At 42.1% G+C, this 21445-nt stretch overlaps 1 protein-coding gene across 1 annotated transcript in view; it reads right to left on the bottom strand.

Annotated features, from left to right (window-relative positions):
* The window catches only part of LOC137657918 (ATPase ASNA1 homolog), a 177630-nt gene that overhangs the window by 18733 nt on the left and 137452 nt on the right, over nt 1-21445 (bottom strand). The gene's annotated exons all lie outside the window — the stretch shown is intronic.

Genomic DNA, 21445 nt, shown 5'->3' with positions numbered 1-21445 from the left:
ACCATTCTTCCTCCACAGAGGAGTCACAATTTGGGTAACTGCTAATGACTGCACTCCCTCTGAGGAGTAAGGTACAAGAGCTCCCTCTGCCACAACACAAACCACTGCACTAGGGGGCTTTGTCACAGAGAAACTACCACAAAGCAAGATGAGTTATGCCCTCAGTTCATCATCTTTCTGATCGGAAGAACGAGAACACTCCAGATGGGGAGACTGCTTACAATTACCAATTCATAAAAGTACATACCACAATGTGTTTTAAAGGTCTGTATCCTCAGAGGAACAATTTACTTCACCACGTGGTGACTATTTGGTGCGCTTCAGCTTACAAGTAAGAACTTCACATAAATAATAAAAAATTAAAAGCTAACACCTATAAAAAGGAATGTATAAAAAGATCCAACAGTCGAGAAAGTGTGACGTTATGCCTGTGCCTGTTGCGGCCAAAGACAAAAGTGGCTACTCGGTGACAAGCTGGTGGGCATAGCTTCCACCCTCATCCTACCTATTGTTAACTAACAACCTCGTTAACAATACAATGGCTGTTCCAGTGCTGCTGAAGACATATCCTAATTTCAAAGGACAAAAGGTTTGTATACGAGTACAGTGAACCCTCGTTTATCGCGGTAGATAGGTTCCAGACGCGGCCGCGATAGGTGAAAATCCGCGAAGTAGTGACACCATATTTACCTATTTATTCAACACGTATATTCAGACTTTTAAAACCTTCCCTTGTACGTAGTACTGTTAACAAACTACCCTTTAATGTACAGAACACTTAATGCATGTACTACAGTACCCTAAACTAAAACAGGCACAAATATTAAAGGCAATTTTATATCATGCGTTTCCTAAACACGCTAAAAAGCACGTTAAAAAATGGCAACCAATGTTTTGTTTACATTTATCTCTGATCATAATGAAGAAACAAACTGGAGGTAGAGCTTTGCTTATTACCCAGACATATTTCCCATACTATTCCCTTAGAACTACATCACATCTTCCTACTTTAGATATATATATATATATATATATATATATATATGTATATATATATATATATATATATATATATATATATATATATATATATGTGTGTGTGTGTGTATATATATATATATATATATTTATATGTATACACATATACATACCTACATATATACATACATACATATATACATAAATACATGCATACATATATACATATATATATATATATATATATATATATATATATATATATATATATATATATATATGTTACTGTATATATATGGATTATGGAAAAAATCCGCGAAGTGGTGAATCCGCGATGGTCGAACCGCGAAGTAGCGAGGGTTCACTGTAGGAAGAAATATGAATTCAAGGGTTGTATGTCTCAGAAGTGTTTCATGGATAGAAAACATTACTAATGGTAAGGGGTATGTGTAAGATTAATAAAAGACCAAATCCATGGTAACTGAGTATGTGTAAGATTAAGAGAGAACATTTTTTAAATGTTAGTGAGGAGAAATTAAACTTTGGTTAATCATAAAATATGAACAATATTGATCTAATCTTTTACTTGGAATAAAAAATTCTACCTTTAGAAACAAAGTATTCACAACTAATCAATCTTGAAATTTGTTATTTCTATATAAGATGTGGGATTATCAACTGTCATCAGCAAACTACAATTAGGCTCCCATATCAATGTATAAAGTATATATACAGAAAAAGGAGAGAGCAGTTATCCACAGTACAGTATAGACAATAGCTCAAACTCTGCATTGTGAATATACCTTGGGTTCTACAAAAGAAAATGAGCTTGGAAAAACTCTATCAAGAAGGATGGTGTTAGAACACCCTCTCCAGATATGAAAAAAAGCGAGTTACATATCTTTGAAGGAATTAATAAAAAAGGAGGTATATGGGGCACCAAAGAAGCACATCCTGATTCTTCAGAGGTTGATTTAGTCTTCCATAATACAGTAACAAAAAGACACGCTACCACTAATATTTCAAACTCCAAGATACTGACAGTTTCAGTTTTGAAATTCATCAAGATTATGTGACTAACCCTTACCCTGGACATAGGGTGTGGGGTGTCTGCGTCCCAGGGAGTATCTAATTAGGTAGGAAGGTCAAGAAAATTACAAATTTGGAAAGAATATGACAAATTCGGAGGTAATTTGTATTTTTCCTAACAATACAAACCTTAGCTATTGATACGAGCCATTAGAATTTAGCGAGGGTTAACTACCCATCCGCTAGTTAACGGTGGGTAGGGGAGTTCCTAACTACAACTCTCACTAACATACCTGTGACTGAGCCTCACTTTGCTTGGAGGTAGGACTTCAACAGGGGACAGGGTTGGCAGGCAAGTATGTATAATTAGCTAAGGTTTGTATCGTTAGGAAAAATACAAACCTACCTCCAAATTTGTAATTTGTTCCGTAACTGGAATACAAACTAATGCTATTTATAAGGGTGACTCACCCATTAGGAGGGTGGATAGCCCTGCCAATATGGCTTTTGACCTTACCCGGGGTACTTCCTATTATGCAGGGTTTTGTGCACAAATAAGGAGACCCTAGCATCTCGCTAAACCTGCTAAGCATGGTCTGCGGCCTACACAAGCTGTGTGTGGTAATATACTAGCAATGTGACTGTCAAGATCCAAGTTATTCCGAGTCTTGTGGGAAATAACCAAAGAGACCGAGACATTCCCAATGCCACCTCGCCAGGGTATGGGGATGCAACAGTATTGGAACAACATAGTAATAGGTTACACAAGGGAGCAATGGTTTACCTGCAGAGGGTTGAGGTCAGCTTGTGCAGAGGATCCAGGATGCTAATTTCCCCAAGAGAGGGGAGGATGAAGACAGGAAAAGAGCTGGACATTCCTTTTCATTCACTCACACTAAAACCTAGGTAATCAATGCTTTAAACCTTCTGCTACTTGTCTAATAAGGAGCTTAAGGTACTAAACCAGCTGTTGTGCAGCCCCCCCACAGGAGCGATAGAAAACGTATCGAGGTTCCTGTGTGTTACGTCTTGCAGGTAGTGGGCGGTGAACGTAGTTTGGCGTTTCCACGCGCCCGCTTGCTATACCTACGTCACAGAGTAGTTCTTTTTGAAGGCCAGGGACGTAGTTACGTCCCTGACATCATGGGCTCTTTGACGGCGGGCTGAAGGAGGATCAGGATTCAGGACAAGATCAATAACCCTGCGAATCCATGTGGAGATTGTGTTCTTCGTGATCCTCTCCTTGTTTCTGCCCATGCTGACGAAGAGCGAGGGCACTCTGGGTTGAGCTGCTGCTGTTATCTTGAAAAAGCACTTCAAACACTTTACTGGGGATAGTAACAGAGGATCTGGGTCGTCAGTTACAGAGCGAGACTCGTTATCCGGAAAGATTCGAATCTAAGATCCGAAATTCCCGGGTTTTGAGTCTCTGCAACAAACTCAGGAACGAAGCTGAAGTTTACCTCTCTCCATCTCATTGAATGGGCGATGTCATATGAAAGACTATGAAGTTCGCTGACTCGTTTGGCCGAGGCCAAGGCGAGCAGGAACGTCTTCCAAGTCAAGTGGCAATCTTTTGCCTGGCGTAATGGTTGGTACAGATGTCTTTTTAGGGACCGAAGAACTCTAACCACGTTCCATGGGGGAGGTCTCACTTCCAACTGAGGACAGACAAGTTCATAACTATGTATGAGGAAGGAAAGTTCTAGTGATGAGGAAAGCTCCATTCCTTTCAGTCTAACGGCGAGACTTAAGGTTGAACGATAGCCTTTAAGCACTGAAACTGAAGGCGTATTTCTTCCCACAAAAACACGAGAAACTCCGCCATTCCTGGAATAGTGGAATCGAGTAGATTGAGACCCCTTCCACGACACCAACCACAGAAGACGTTCCACTTCGCCTGGTAGACTGAAGGTGATGACCTTCACAGGTATTCAGACATCCTTTTCGCAACCTGTTAAAAAATCCTCTGAGTGAGGAGACATAATGAATGAATGAATGATTTGAAGTTCTCTGGCATCCTGACATCGAAGGTCATTGATGCCGATATCGTTTGTTATAAATAAAGATTAAAAAGAATATTTAATTAAAACCAGAAAAGTAAATATGTTAAAAAAGTTAAATAGCATCAAGAAGACCTGCTTCTGATATAAATTTAAAAATGCCACTAGCATTGTACAACATATGTCCAAGGATCTTGGAAAGGATGAACCTGCCATCCTCACCCCGAGCCTCAAACAGATATCTATTTCTTTCTGTGCTATAAGTGGGGCATTCAGTCAACAAATGCCTCACTGTCAAGGGTATCAAACAGTCGTCGCAATATGGTTGGTGTTGGCCACCCAGCAGAAACTCGTGTGTCATCCGAGTGTGACCAATGCAGAGACGACAAAGAGTAGTCTCCCATTTTCGAGGCATCCCATTATACCTCAAAGGGGATATAACAATTGCAATTTCTCCTATCTTATTTTTGGTTAAAGTATCCCAATGCTTTTGCCAATTGTTAAAAATAGAATTCTTAATTGTTGGTAGAAAATCATTACAGAGAATGGGATACCTTCTTGGTAGCAACTTGGCTGCAGCACACACTGCCAGTGAATCTGCCTTTTCAATTCCAGACACACCTACGTGTGCTGGAACCCAGCAAAATTGAACTGTTGTACCTTTTAGGCCAATAACTAAAAGCCCCTCTAAAATCTTTAAAACTAAAGGGTTACTAGAATTAAAACCTTGTAAAGCTTGAAGGACACTTCTTGAATTACTATAAATGGTAAATTTGCCCTCCTCTTTTAACGCTATTTTCTCAATAGCGGTTAGTATGCCATATAATTCAGCAGTAAATATGGAAGATATTGAAGGAAGTGCACCTCTACAGTTAAAAGAACTACAGTACTACATACTCCAAATCCAATGCCAGCATCAGATTTGGAGCCATCTGTATATATAAAAGTTGATTCCCTATATTCTTCAACAAGTTCCATAAAAAGAGACCTAGCTTTTAATTCAGTCATGTTTTTTCAACACCAAAAAATATTTACAAAGAGATATCTCTGGTAATTTCCACGGAGGGGTTGATGATATCTTAAATGGAAGAACCTTACCTCTAATTATATCAAGACCTTTTAATAATTGTTTTACACAGAAGCCATAAGGTTGAGGATATTTTGGGTGCAACTCAAAGTATGTTGAGCGCCTTACAAGGCTTGCAGTCTGAAAGGCTAAAGAGTTCGGGAGTCTTTGTAATCTAAACCAATACTGAATAATGGAAGACATTTGGTAATGGTCTACAGGTAACTCTCCAGCATCAACAAGGAGACTTTGGATAGGTGAAGTTCTAAATGCTCCAGTGGATAATCTAATACCAGCATGATGTATTGAATCTAACATCTTTAATCGGCTTGGGGTGGCTGAGGAGTATATTTCACAACCATAACTAATTTTGGAAAAAATTAAGGCCTTGTATAATTTTAAAATAGTTTTACGGTCTGCCCCTCATGATGTATGAGACAATACTTTTAAAAGATTCAGAGCCTCGAGACATTTAGCTTTCAATGCCTTCAAGTGAGGAACCCATGTAAGCCCAGAATCGAAAATCAATCCTAAAAATTTAGCTTCACCAACACATGGGATCCGTTGACCTTTCATGTATATATCCGGATCAGGATGTACTCCCCGGATACAACAGAAATGGACAATAGTAGTTTTGCTTGTTGGAAACTTGAAGCCATTCATATCAGCCCACTGAATAATTTTGTCAATTGCGATTTGTAGTTTTTCTCAACCATTGCCATTCTAGCTCCAGCAAATGATATGGAGAGATCATCCACAAATAGTGTTGAAAGAACATCCCGGGGAATGACACTTACTCTCTGATAGAGTTTCCCCCACTATCACTTGAAAAACTATGTGAAAGAAATGATAGGATAAAGCGTGGTAGCTCTCCTCTTAATCCAAATTCATGAATGGTTTTAAGTATACTATATCTCCATGTAGTATCCTGTGCCTTTTCAAAGTAAAAAAAGACTGTCGCATGGTGCTGTTTGGAAGCAAAGGCTTCACAAATAGAGGACTCAAGTCGTATCAACACATCAGTTGTTGAGTGCACTTTTCTGAATCCACACTGAATAGGTGATAAAATACCATTCTTTCCAAGGTACCGCATCAGTCTTGCATTGACTATCTTCTCCATGATTTTATATAAACAAGATGTCAATGCAATTGGTCGATAGTTTGCTGCTAAAAACTTGTCCTTACCGGGTTTCAAATAGGCTAAAATAATGGCTAGTTCCCAAACACTTGGATAACTATGATTATGCCAAATTCTAATAATAATGCTTAAAATAAATAACTTTGTATTAAATGTACATGTTTAATCATTGCATATGGAATTCCATCGGGTCCAGGGGCTGTATCGTTACAATTAGAAAGTGCGGAATCAAATTCTCTTTCAGTAAAAGGAGAATTATATGACTCTTCCCTTCCTGTTGCAAAATTTAAAGTTTTCTTTTCTTCAATGTTCCTATACTGGTGACCAGGAGCTCCTTCACACTTGCATGTTACATTTGAAAAATGATCAGCCAGGGCATTGCTAGCATCATCTGCTTCAGTCACATAATGACCGTTCACTTTCAACACTGATGGTGGGTTTGGGGTAAATTTGCGGCAATCTTTTTTATTTTCTTCCATACAGAAGATGGTGGTGCTCTACTGTTGACTGAGGAAACAAAAGATACCCAAGATTGGCACCTAGCTTCTTTCATGACATGATGGAACTGTGCTCTACACTTTTTTTATATAATTAAATTGCGTCTGCGCAATCTAGACAGATTTTCTGGTGGCTCTGTGCAGGGAAGTTAATTCTGAAGACCACAATGGGACTGGTTGTCGTTTGAATAACCCTGTGGTTTTGTGAATCAAATTGATTCCTGCTGTATGGAGAGTTCCATTCAGTAGGTCTATGGCATCATCAATACTTTCAAACTGTTCTGCACTCCCCTCGATTTCACTTAGCTCACAAAATTTAACCCAGTCTGCCTTGCCAAGATTCAATCATGGAGATCTTTGTAAAGGTGGACCTTTGTTGGTGTTTATAATGATTGGTGCATGATCACTATAGTCAATTTTTTTTTAGCGAGGCATATTTTCACAGACTCGCAGGGGTGCCCTTTTAGCTCGGAAAATTTCCTAATAGCTGATTGGTCGGAAGTATTTTTGTCTGAATATTATCATTGTTTTCAAATGATTACCAAGTAATGTGAATCGAAACTTATTTAATAAACTAAATTTCTCCCTTAGAAATAGGTTTTGTCAATTAATAATGTTAAATAAATAGATGTATTATAAAGTATCATGATGGTAAATCTAAATTTAATAACACCCGCCAAAGTCGACGACAAGAGCTTGTTTTCGGATGCACACTGCATACTTTTGTTACTTTTCACATATTTCAACACAAATTGAGACAAATTACACTAAGAATATAAAAAACATTTTATTATAAACTTACTTTGAATACCAGAATCTACTAAAAACCTGGAATTGATAAAACTAACTCATGGTGAAAATAGCGGTTCAGTTAAAGCAAGACTCCTGGGTAAAACGAGCATTCTACTGTCAAACACCAAAGAGGGAATGGAAGGGAGATTGTAACTCGGCGGTGAAATTATGAATTCGTTTAATTGTGATTTTTATGCACTCGTCGGAGAGACGTGCCTCGGACTTTGCTCCCCTCCCCCGAAAATGTTCGTCAGGGGAAGAAGCACAGGCCTCGGCGGCGGGAGATGGAGAAGATGATGCAGTCGTAGGAGCACCTGGCAACGGATAAGGGGTTGACGTCTGATGCAGACGCAAGCTAAAGATCCGCACCTCAATGCAAGAAATGCAGCAACGCCTCCTTGGAAGGAGCACCGGGCAAACCCAATGACGGCCACATCTGTAACAAGGGAAAAAAAGACATGGCCTCGCTCGAGGGGAGAGGCGGGGCAACCCCACTAGGGGAGGCAGTACCATCTCTCGAGGACCAAGGTTGGCCAGGAGTTAAATGGCCCACGCTACTACTCGTCGACCCCCCGGAGGAAGCCATCCGAGTAGGAGCTTTGGAGGAAGGTCAAGAGGCGAAGGAAGAAACTTTGGGTTTTTTCCGCTTCAAAGCAGCCTTCGAAGGAGAAGAATCCCGCTTAGACTTATTCTTCCATCTATGCCCATACCTTTCCCACTGGGAAGCAGACCACTCTCGACATTCATTAAATTTGTTGTCTATGTTGCAGCGTTGTCCTCTGCAGACAGGGCTAAGGCTGTGGGGATATGTCGTCACAGCAGACATAAACTTCCCGCAGGTGCGGCACTCTGATCCAGTACAAGTCTACATGGCTGTAGAAGAAGCACAGCAAACACACACACACACTGAAAAAAAAAAGCAAAAAACAGTTTATGGCAGTGCAAAATAGAGAGGGGGAAGAGTGGTGACAACCATTCTTCATCTGAGCCAAAAGCAAAGTGAGACTCAGTCAAAGGAGTGGAGTCACAGGTGTGGTGTGAGTGAGGGGTGTAGCTAGCTAATCCCCCTAACACACACTAACTAGCAGATGGGAAGTTAACCCTCACTAAATCTTAATGGCTCATCCTTTCAACTTTACCAAAAGTAATACTCCTATAAATAGCGTTGGTTTGTATTTCAGTTACGGAACAACTGTATTTTTCCTAACTATACAAACCTTAAGCTCTTTACATGAATATTATTTTGGCAAATGCAGAAAACTAGCCAAAAGACTTTTTAGTGAGGTATTACTACCCTCCGTTAGTTAGTGGGAGGTGGCAGGGATAGACTAGTTGCCTGGCTCACATACTCAACAGTTGTGTTACGTACGTGGGCAGTACTTACCGAGGGGTTAGGTGATGGCAGGTAAGGAATCTGTAAAGAGCCCAAGGTTTGTGTAGTTAGGAATACCAATTATTTCCAAATTTGTCATTTGTTCAAACACGAATACAAACCCTTTCGCTCTTCACAATGGAGACTCGCCCTTACGTGGGTAGAAGTCCTACAACAAACTGGCTGCCTGTCCCGGGGTGTTAATCTGTGTTTCGCACAAGTTTAATATATACACCCTGAAAACTCGCTACTTCTCAGAATGTGCAAATGATTCAACGACCTGGGCAATCCAGTGAATGTGTGAGAACCCAGAAATGTGACTTGCCCAGGTAAGGTAATATTTGGAGCTAAACTCCACACTTAACCTAGAAATTGCCCGATACCACCTTGCAGGGATATCGGGGACATAACAAATATACATACTGTACATATATCAGGTTGCACAAGGGACAATGGTACCCACCAACAATTAGAAGAGGTCAGCTTGCAGAGTTTGTCGGTTGCACAACCCCAAGAGAGGGAAGAATGAAAGATGAAATGGTTAGTCACTTGCACATTCATTCTAGTCTCATGGGTAACATCTGTCCTCAATCAACTGCTACGACCACGTTTTGTGCAGCCACAACAGGACCTATGGAGAATGTGTTCAGTTTCCTACAGGTTACGTCTTGAAGGTTGGGCTGTGAAGGTCATTTGACGCTTCCACATGCCCACTTATAATACCTGCGTCACAGAGAAGTCTATTTGAATACCAGGGACATGCTTATACCACTGACGTCATGAGCCCTGGGTCTTCGAGTCTGAGGATTAGAGTCTGGAACAAGAGCTCTTTCAATCACTTGCATAAACCAGGCGGAGATAGTATTGCATGTTATTTTCCTCTTGACCGTACCATGGTGACGAAAAGTCTTGTTAGTCTGTGGGCAACTCCTGTGGTTCTTTGGAGATAGAACCTCGGCACCCTAATAGGGCATAATAACTGATCTAGATTGTCTGTTACAGAATGTACTTGGCCCCCTTCCCTTGAATGGGCGATGTCATATGATAAACCATGTAGCTTGCTGGCTCTCTTTGTAGAGGCCAGGGGTAAAAAAAAACTGTCTTGAGCGTCAAGTCACAATCTGACAACTGACGTAATGGTTCATAAGGAGCTCCTTTCAGAGCTGGTAGTACATGTACTGCGTTCAAGGGAGGTGGTCTAATTTCCGACTGAGGGCAGGAGCGCTCAAAGCTTTGTATGAGGAGAGAATTCCGTCGAGGAGGAAATGTTAACTCCTTACAATCTAAACGCGAGGCTCAAGGCTGAGCAATCTCTTTTTACCGCCGAGTTTGAGCAGTTTTTCCTCCCCAAGATATAAAACAAACTCTGCTATCACAGGGATAGTGGCTTCGAGAGAAGACGCTCCTTCCATGACACAATACAAAAAAAATGGACCACTTCGCCTGGTATATGACGGCTGAAGAGTCCCATAGGTATCTGGACATCATATTCACAACTGGCTGTAAAAAGTCTCTCTTCAAGAGGAGATGCTAGATAACCTCCAGGCGTGAAATATTCTTGTGCAGTTGTTTGAGTAACCCAGAAAGAGGTGGTAGCTCTTTCAGAGCTTCTGTGAGCAGATGTAAAAGGTCCAAGAACCATTCTGCATGCTGCCACATCGGAACTATGAGAGTCATCAAGAGGTCCTATGATATCCAACCTGTCCCATGGATGTTGGAAGGCATCCTACCGGATGGTCTGGGGATCCGGTACTGGCGAGCTGTACACCAGAAGTTTCCGGTTGAGAGACATTGCGAGGAGGTTGATTGTCGGAGAACCCCATAAAGTCTGGACAGTTTTGGCAATCGGATGATTAAAAAACCACTCAGAGCCAACTATCAGAGTCTTTCTGCTCAGTTTGTCTGCCAGAACACACCTCTTGCCTGGAATGAATCAGGCAGAGAGGGCTACCAAGTAGTTCTTAATTCATCTCAACATTTCTACACCTAGATGGCAGAAGGGAGGAAAAAAATACCTCCTTGTTTGTTGACGTAAGCCACTACCGTGGTGTTGTTGCTCATCAGCACCAAAGGAGCTGGTAGAATTGCTTAAGGCTAGAAAAGCTACCCTCATTTCCAAGAGATTTATGTGGCACTGTCGCACAAACTTGCACCACAGTCATGTGGTGCAATATGTGAGTTCCCACACCCTTCTTTTGACGCATCTGTGAAGAGCATCAATTCTGGGGGAGGTGAGAGAAGGTCTACTCCCCTGAGAAGGTTGGTGTCTGACGCTCACCAACAAAGGTCTCTCTTTTGCTCTAACCCTATCAGAAGCCATATGTTCAGAGGGTTTTTGTGCTGAAACCAAAAAGTCTTTGGATATGAAGACGGCCATTGGGCAACAGTTTCTCTAACTAGGACAGGTGACCCAGTAGCTTTTGCCACTAATGAGCTGATAGCTCTGTATACAGCTAGCTTTGTATCAATATTAATTCTGAGGTATACCAGGTTCTACCTAGGGAGCAGAGAGGACTTTACGCAATTTACCACAATCCCCAGATTCGCAAAACTCGAGAAGTTTGTCTCGATTTAAGAGAAGTATCTCCATCAAATCCGCTAGAATTAGCCAATCGTCTATATCGAAGTAGACAAATGCCTTTCTTGTGAGCCCAGGTCGACACCAAAATCTCATGTGAAGACCTGAGGTGCTGTGGACAGGCCGAAGCCTAGCACTTTGAACTGGTATATCCTGTTGTTGAAGATGAACCTTAGATAGATACTTCCTTGATGACTGAACGGAGTTACAGTGGAACCTCTACATACGATCTTAATTCGTTCCGGGACCTGGTTCGTATGTTAAATCGATTGTATGTTGGAGTGAATATTCCCATAAGAATACACTGTAATTTGTATAATTCGTTCTACAGCCTAAAAACCTATGATAACTCCTCAATAAATTACTACACATAATTACACATAATAATAAAATTGCATTATATAATAGAGATGTAAAAAAGAATAATTATAAAGAAATAATGAATAAAAAAGAGATTTTTATTGTCACTTTACCTTAAGAGACAGGCCAAAGCAGGTGTAAACTTTGCTACGCAGGAGGAGACAGACGGTTGACGAGGAGGTAGAGATGGTGACTGCGATAACGTACCGTAACTTACTCTAACTTACACTGCGTGAAGTTTAACCTAACTTATCTTATTTATTTTTATTTGAGTTTTATATTTAAAATTTTTTTTTCTTTTTGATTTTTAATTTTCATCACTCACTCACTTCAATCTTAGTTTTTTTGCTTCACTTTCTCTCTCTTCATCACGATCACTAGACCGCTTCGTAGATTTTTTAAATTGAAACTATCGAGAGAAAGTTGCTTGGTACGGCTTTTCAGAATTTTTCTGAAATGGGTTAAGTAGACATCATTGAATTGCGAAACTACATGGCAAACCTGAAGTTTCTGTGGGTGATACTTATCAATGAAGTCAACCACGTGTTGATGATGTGCTAACATCTCTTTTATTGCAGCGAACTTAAGATGTGCTCTACCTCCTCGATGTTCTCTGACTCACTCAACTGCGCTTGGAACTCATCATTCTGCATGGCATGCAGCTCCTTGAGTTCCTCGGTGGTGAGCTCTTCATGATGCTCCTCGACGAGATCGGTGATGTCATCTTCATCGACCTCTAGACCAATGGACTTGCCAAGGGATACAATCTCTTCTACGTCTTCCTCTACGGCAAACACAGGTTCAGGTTCGGGGCCAAAACCTTCAAAATCTCTGGGAGAAACAGCATCAGGCCAAAGCTTTTTCCAAGCTGAACTTGGTGTCCGTCGAATTACTCCCTCCCAAGCCTGATCTATGATCTTCAAGCAGTGCATGATATTGAAATGGCTCCTGCAAAATTCACGCAAAGTTAAGTTGGTGCTTTGTGTGACATTAAAGCACTGCTAAAATCAGTGCTTGGTATACTTGGTATAGAGCTTCTTAAAACTAGAGATGACTTGCTGGTCCAAGGGCTGGAGGATAGGGGTGGTGTTCGGTGGAAGATACAGCACTCTGATGAACTTGAACTGGTCGATGACATCATCTTCGAGTCCTGGGGGGTGGCCGGGAGCATTATCCAAGCAAAGTAAGCACTTTAAAGGCAAATTCCTCACCTGAAGGTACTTCTTGACAGCAGGGCCGAAAACTTGGTTTACCCATCCAACAAAGAAGTGGCTAGTAACCCAAGCCTTAGAATTACCACGCCACAAAACATGCAGCATGTCCTTATTGACTCTATGTGCCTTAAATGTCCTGGGGTTTTCAGAATGATAAACCAATAACAGCTTTATTTTGCAGTCCCCGCTGGCATTGGCACATAAGGAAAGAGTCAACCAATACTTCATAGGTTTATGTCCAGGCATTTTCTTCTCTTCGGCGGTTATGTATGTTCGACTAGGCATCTTTTTCCAAAACAGACCGGTTTCATCACAATTGAAAACTTGATTCTCTACGTAGCCTTCATCCTCCACGATCTTTTTGAACTTCTTAACAAAATCGTTAGCAGCCTTGGTGTCCGAACTTGAAGCCTCTCCGTGCCGAACAACTGAATGAATCCCGGTCCGTCTCTTAAATTTCTCGAACCAACCGCGAGACGCCTTGAATTCATCCGTCGTAGGATCGGTTGAACTCTCCCCCGCGTCACCCCCAGAGCCCGCCACCTTCAAGTCACAATAGATAGCGCTGGCCTTCTCGCAAATGATCGTTTCAGTGATCGTATCGCCAACAATCTTTGTCCTTTATCCATATAAACAAAAGGTGTTCCATCTCATCCAGGGTAGGGCTGCGACGTTTTGAAATAATAGTGATCCCCTTCGATGGTTTGACTGCTTTCATGGCTGCCTTCTGCTAGATGATCGTCGTGATCGTAGACATATTCCGGCCATATTGTTTAGCCAGATCACTCACACACACCGCACTCATGTTTTTCTATAATTTCTTGCTTCAATTTTAATGAAAGCATTGCCTTCTTCCTTTTCTCACCACTACTAATACATGTACCAAAACCAAGCTTCTTGGGACCCATGATTATACGTAAAATAAAAAATGAAACTTGAAAAAAGGAAGATAGTAAGCACTGTTAATAACAGACTGAACAGAGGACAACCACACGATGCGCACGAGAACAGAGAACTGACCGACTCGACGCTCAATGGCGTCCCTCCGAAGTGCTGCCGACGACCGCGTATGGTCTACGTCGGATGTTGGAGCATGACATCGGGTGTCGAGACGAGAATTCGATCAAATTTTACGTCGGATGTTGGAACAATCGTATGTACAGTAGACGTTCCACTGTAGTTGAACAATTCCCTAGGAGCTAAGAGGTCTATGACTGGTCTCCAGCCTCCAAACACTTTCTTGACAAGAAAGAGTTGACTGTAGAAGCCTGGAGACCCATCTTGGGCCTTCTGGAGGATGTCCTTCTCTAATATGGTCTGGACCTCAGCCCAAAGGGCCTGCTCCTTTGCTGATCCCATTGCATAGGAGCTCATTGTTGCTGGATTGCGGGATAGAGGGAGAGAGAGCATGGATGGGATGAGGCATCCTGCTCTGAGGACTGACACCGACTAAGGATCGGCCCGGTGAAAACTCCATCTCTGCCACCTGCTCTTCAAGGCATCCTCAATGCCCCAAGCCGCCCTAGTGGAGGTGACCTTGTCTGACACCTCTGCCTCATCTCCCTCTCGAGCCTCAGGAGCGAAAAGACTGCTTGGGTCCTTGCTTCCTAGATGCATGTTGTCTTGGGGCTTGAGAGTTCTTCTGCTCCTGTCATGGTACTGGTGATGACATCTTCGGCTGCGGTGCCCCGCAGTACTGTACTGGAAGTCTTTGGGTCCTTGCTTCCTAGATGCATGTTGTCTTGGGGCTTGAGAGTTCTGCTCTCGTCATGGTACTGGTGATGACTTCTTCGGCAGCGGTGCCCCGCAGTACTGTACTGGCAAGATGTCATTTCCCTATGGAGGAGAGAGTTGTGGCTTGTCTTCCTCCATCCTTTTGCTACAGCCTCCATGTTAAAGAGGAAGGTGCCATCCATCGAGGAGTTGCGAAGCTTCATTGCTTCTCCCCGAGGTACCTGCTCCCTGAATTTTGCGAGGACAGAGTCCCATCTCTTCAAAATCCAGTTGACCTATTGGTTGAGGATGTTGTGGGTGAGGAATTCCACTGTCCTGGCGACTGAAAGAAGGAATGCTGACATAGCCTCCTTCTGGTCGGAGGAAAAATCTTAGTTCTTGAAGAGGTATCCCACTGGCCCCAAAAGTCCAACCATGAAGTGGACTGCATAGAACATTTCGCAACCTGCACCATGTTAGCAGTGTTAGCAGATGAGAACTTCACTGGTAGAGCTGCTAACATGTCCAATGGCATGTTCTGGGTAAGAACCAGAATTGACGGATCCAGAGGTAGCGGTGATGGATCTTCCCCCGATATCTCATAGTACTTAATGTGTCCCACATAAAGAGGGGGAAGTAAACGAGAGAAGGTAAATAATCGCAGGGTCTGCTAAGTTCATGCTACCTGGGCATATGCCCTCTTCTTTGCACCCTTGATCTCTCTAGATCATGGCAAGGCTACCTTAGTATTGGTGGATTGAGGAGTGTCATAAAGAAGGTCAAGATCGGTGTCTTTTCCCTCCACTGGAACTTGATCTGTTTCCCCCAAGGAGTTGATCTTCCTCATACATACAAGAACCTGGAAAAAGACCAGGTCTGATTCTTTCTGCTCCCAGGGGGAGATCTGAGGGCTGGCAGGAGTTGATAACATACCTTCTGAATTTTCTGATCCGTTGTCAAAAGGGTCTTCCGCATCCGAACTCACATCCATAGGAGCTCAGAGCGGGTCGGGGTCGTCAACGGAATGGCTAGCCACCTAACACAACCTTGGGGGAAGGTCACTGCTTTCTGGTCTTGTAGCTGTACATTTGGAGACAGAAGGACCGGTCAAAGAAGTTGACGGCTTTGAACTCTAGCGCCAGTTCTTTGGAATGGTCTCCAGATCCTTCCTTTCCCTTGGTTGGCTGACAAAACCTTCAAGAAGAGATGGAGCTTTCCTCTGAGTTGTTTCCTTTGGCTGCTGGACTCCTGAAGCTACAGGAGGAGGTACTGGTGTCCGTGTAGACTCTGTGAAGGTGTTGGTTGGTCCAGCTATATTGAGGACAGCCGATAGGAGTCAGTAAATGGGGTCTTCCTTGGAGATCTCGAGCCTCTGCTCGTCCTCATGACTAAGGGGTTTCCTGTAGGTGGGGTCGATAGACAACGTATTCTCTTCCTCCGTAGGTTGACCAGGACAATTTCTAGGATGTGTTGCAGTCTGATGCTCTTTATAGGAGAGCTGCTGTGATATATCTGTCACAGGGGCCTCAGTTTTGTACGAGCGCTGTTATGCCTTGAGTCCAGAGGGCTTGGCAATCTGAAAGGTCTCAAGACTTCAAGAGGAATCACGGGAGTGCCCAGAGGAGGAGCTGTTGGAGGCTCATGAGTTGCCTTTGCAAATTCCCATCATACCATCACTACCAGGTTCGCAAGCCAGTTGTCCTTTGCAATGGATAGAGCTTCTGGAGGAGTCTTCTTAGGAAGTTTCCTTGCCTTCGGAGGAATCTCAAAGGAAGGTTGTCATGGGTAGATACAATACTATTAAAGGGATATGTTATTAAAAGAGAAACTTATATCTATCCCCAAAGTGTGAGCAGCAAGATGAGATTTGACTACCGTATTATTTGGTCAAAGCTGTCGTCACTTCACTGTCGCCAGCATTTTGGAAACAAATCCGAGCCTCGACAAAGAGTGCCTGCAGCGAAAAGGGAACTGTCCTGTTTTGACCAAGATGTCATCTCCTTAATCAGTGGAGACGGCATATTTTGAGAAACCAAGCCTGAGGGATATCCTTGTTACGACTTACCACGAGGTCCAGATTGCACCAGAAATTTGTTCTAGAAGCTTCCATGGCGTGATCATAGTGGGCGTTTTTGAGAAGGCCAATCAAGACAGATTTGTCAAAAAAATGCTTTATATGGAAATGACTACTGCCCACTGTAATTAGCTCTGCCCATACATGGATATATAACTTCAAGAAGAGATTGTCCAGAGGAGATAGGACAGGACATAAGACAGGAGGAACTATGTCCGATGTAGATGAGAACCAAGTCCTGACGAGATATGAAGCAGAGAAGACCAGAAGTCTGATAGAACCAGCTTCCAACCTTCTCTTCAGGTGACAAACGTTTATCTCCAAAATCCTGTTATGGCCGAGAAGAAGAGACGAATTGAAGCAGCCAGCCCTTCCAGCTTATGACAAGTAGCAGCCACACATTGCCTGCAGCCTGGCCTTAGTTCAACACTAACATCGAATTCTTGGAGAAGACTTCTGAAGTCCTATCTTGATGCCACCCTTTCTGTGATGCCTTTGAATCCAAAGTAATCGTGCCAGTTTCACCTGAACTTCAGCCCTTCTACAACGTTCTCATGCCTGAAGCCTCTGTACCGGTATTGTTTCCCAGCTGCAGAAAACTATTCCTTAAGTATTTCTACCTTACTGACTGTTCCCCTTTTCTATTAATGTTTTGATTGTTTTGATTTGTCAGTTAAAATAACTGAATTTGTAACATTGATTTTCTTTGTAAGTTTGTGAATAAAAGTGTTCCTCTATTTTTGTGAGTTTCTTTTTATATTAATTTCCCTTGTTTCATTTGGTTGTTGTAACATTTTAGTTTAAATATTAAAAGAACCTGTAACAGCTGGCAGGAATACCGCATTCAATTGGTGCATTCTTCTTCTCAGCTTTGTTTGCTCTAATTACCTGCTGTTCATTATCCGATAGTGATATCAAATGACTTGGAGACCATTGACGAAGTGAAAGTTGATAAGGCAAACATTGTCGGCAGAAAGAACGCTTCTGCTCGGATGAACGTTTCTGGCTAGATGAACGTTGTCGAGGCAAATGCGTGAGCACCAAGCACCGCCATGGAGAATGTTGCTAAGATGATCATAGTTGAGGCGATTGTTGGCCAGGAAAATGCTGTTTCAGAGAGCATTGTCAAGCGGATCACTGAAGAGTTGAACACTGTCGAGGTGAACGCTGGTCAGGAGAGTACTGATGAAGCAAACACTGGGGAGGTGAGCGTTGACGGGGGAACCTCTGTCCAGGTGAACGCTGGTGATGTGGACGCTGGCGAGGTGAACGCTTGTGAAGCGAGAGCTGACAAGGTGAACAACGATAGCGAGGCATGTAGCTGCCTCCTACCTGTCTGAGGGTACTCGAGTAAGGTGTTGTGTGACCTCGTTGGTTGCGTGCCGCATACCTGGGAAGTCAACTAAGCCGAAGGTTTGCGAAGGAACGGGAATGGTTTAGCGAACTCGCTACTCTAATCTAACAAAGAGATGGCCAATGAGTTAAAACTCTCGCCAAGCAGAGAAGTTCGTTCACCCCCTTGCTAAGAGTAGGGGGATGGATGCACTCCAGCAAGGCAAGAATTTGTGTCAGTTCGTTCATAGCGAGATTAATTAGACACTGACTGATAAGGTTCACACTGTCATGACTGCAGAGAAGATGGTTTTACTCTATCAGTAAATACCTTAAAACTACTCCCGGAGAAATAGGCCTAGTGGGACAGAAACCGTTCTGCGAGTCCTATGGACACGACAACGAGGGGCGGGAACTGTAAACAGCCGCCGAACCCCTTAGTCGTCTCACTCTGACAAGCTAAGGTCTGACGAGCTTAAAGGCAGCATGGAGAAGTCCCGTACTCTCTTGCGAAAACCTCTGGGTGGCGACCAAACAGGAGAAATACGTCAAACATCTGCCGACGGTGGAAGCAAACTTTGCATACTCTCAGCCTGCCGAGAAGACTCAGGCTGAGATCGGGCATCGAAAGCAACAGGCAAAACCTGGCCACGGCCAGTACATGGGTCCACCCCGAAGGGATCCACTGACAGGAAACCCAACGGGGTACTCATCAACAACTTCTCTTGCCTTGTTATCAAAGTAGCTTGAACAAGAGAAGAAGGTGCTGGGACTACTGGTGGCAAGGACACTGGGGGTTCCTTAGGCCTACAGCCTTTGGAATCTCTAAGGGGGAGACTGGTGTGAGCTCCCGCTGTGTACCCGTCCGCAGAGCCTCAACAAGCCGTTCCATAGAGGGGAACCCAAAATCCCCAAGGAAGGCCACAACTGTCTGTAAGGTTGTCTGGGGTCAAAGGGCAGATCGAGCCGACGAAGAAAGAAGCGTGGGCTTCTTTCCCTTCCAAGATAAACCCGAAGTAGAAGTGTTCTGTTTAGACTCTTTTTGTCATCTAGCAAATCTCTGCCACTGGGAGGATGGCCACTCCCTACATAGATTACATGGAGATTCTTGGAAGGAAGAATGGCCCCTGCAGGAAAGACAGAAGTCGTGTTGGTCTGTCTCTATGACGGAGATGTAGGTGCCGCATCAGTGCACTTCCACACCAAGACAAACCCGCATGGTTTGAATCTCCGCAACACAACACTTGCACTCTGAAAAGAAAAGGAGGTTCATAAGAATTGATCAATTTATTATCAAAGGTTAATGGGAGACAGGGAGAAACGTCCGATCTTTACCGAGCCAAAATAAAAGTGACGTTACTCAACCGGTGGGAGTGCGAGCAGTGCGACTAGTCTTTCCCCGCTAGACCCCGGGTAACTAACAGAGGGTCGTTTAACCTCACTAAAAAATCTTTTGGTAAGTTTTCAGCATTCGCCGAAATAATATCCACTGTACAGAGCAAAAGGGTTTTAATTTGAGTCAGAACAACATCAGATTGAGGTTAGATCATGTGCACAGGCTGCTAATTGCCTAGGTGTTATGAGACAGAAAATTATATATCTTGGAATCATTTGGATCTCCATTAACATCTGCACACAAGATTGAGTGGGATATAGAATCTTTTTGAAGAGCTTTAAGATTTAAACAATTGACCGATTGAATAAATATAAACTTACCAGCATCACAACTACATAAGATAAGGAAAACAACTAATGAGTGGAATAATTTGCATATGAATAGGTATTACAATACAGAAAATGGTGGTCTCAGACAAGAGAGGGTAAAGGGTTGAATACAATAGATTCCTCAAGGACACTACTATAGAAAGTGAAAACGAAGTGCTTTTGGGCATCATCAATGACAACAAAAATCAGTGGTTAGGAAACTTCAAATCAGCCTGCAGTAAAAATCTAACCCTTAAATATGAAGCTTGGCTCCATCCAAAAGCAAGGTCTCATTAGCCTTTGAAATGTTGAAAGTAATGATGAGTCTTGCAAGAGTTTCTTAGAGGATTATCAGATATGAGTAAGGAAAAACAGATCAACATGTGAGATCTATGAAATACATAACGTAGAAAAAAAGACTTAAGGGGACTGTCCGCTATGTCCAGCATTTTTTTTTTCAATTATTCAAAATACACCATTTCTATACAGTATACGTTTTAGACATATATAATACCTTCATCATATAAAAATTTCAAGGCATTTGATCAAAATCTTTTTGATCCATTTGCAAAAATAATTTTTTTCTAATTAGGTACATTTTTCTCCACTAATATGACACCAATTGTATTGAAAATCATAGCATCAAAACCTCTTTATAAACTGAATAACTTTATAAACTGAATAATTCTGTGACATATTTTTTATTTTCCTTTTTCTTTTTTTTAATGATTTTTTACTTAATTTTCTTCGTCTAGACGCAAAATAATCATGAAAAAAAAGAGAAAAAGCAAAATAAAAATTCTGTTACACAAAATTGTAGGATTTTTATTGCTCTTTTCAATGATATATTTCTCTCTAAAATTGAATAATAAAGTGAGAAAAATATACAGAAACGTGAATAAGTATGTTTTCGGGTTATGAGCTGCCAAAGATTTGCTATTTAAGTTTTTGCTTTTTTCTTAGAAAAATCAAAATAACATTATTATGATAACCTTCCTTTGTACTTTTATTATTTATTCCTACAAGAAGGCTCCCTCAATGAGGTATTTAAACCCCAAGTTTACTAATACACTTGGTGTGAGGGTGTCATGAGTTGCCAGCAGCCTCTCATTGTTGTTAGAGTTTTAGTTAGAATGTTCCAGCTTTGTACTCTTTTTCATATTTCCCTCTCTTCTTTGTTCTTTTTTGTTGCTCTCTGCCTATTTTTTGTTCTCTCTTTGACCTTACGTAACATTGGCCTTGCTGTAAAGTTCACAAGGACGTTGTGAAAACATAATGTACATACGAACTGCAAGTAAACAAACACACATGCATCATAACTTCTATACGTCTTTGGAAACTCTGGCTGGTCTTCTTGTAGATCGTGGTTTGCGTTCGGCTACCCTCTAGCAATGCCTTCCGTCTCTGCCAGACGTATGAGATTTCGAAACATAAGTGAAAAATATTGCTATATATATGCAAAAATAAACACGCAAAGACGATTCTATGAAACTCAGTAAGGATGACGTCATCATTCAAAGACCATTTTATCTTCATCATTTGTATTAAAAAAAAAAAAAAAAAAAATTGGCTGTGACTTCAGGAGAGAATGTATG

Source organism: Palaemon carinicauda, chromosome 18, assembly GCF_036898095.1.
Source record: "Palaemon carinicauda isolate YSFRI2023 chromosome 18, ASM3689809v2, whole genome shotgun sequence".
Classification (NCBI taxonomy): domain Eukaryota; kingdom Metazoa; phylum Arthropoda; class Malacostraca; order Decapoda; family Palaemonidae; genus Palaemon; species Palaemon carinicauda.
The sequence above is the reverse complement of the archived record's forward strand: the minus strand, read 5'-3'. Positions and strand labels throughout refer to the sequence as shown.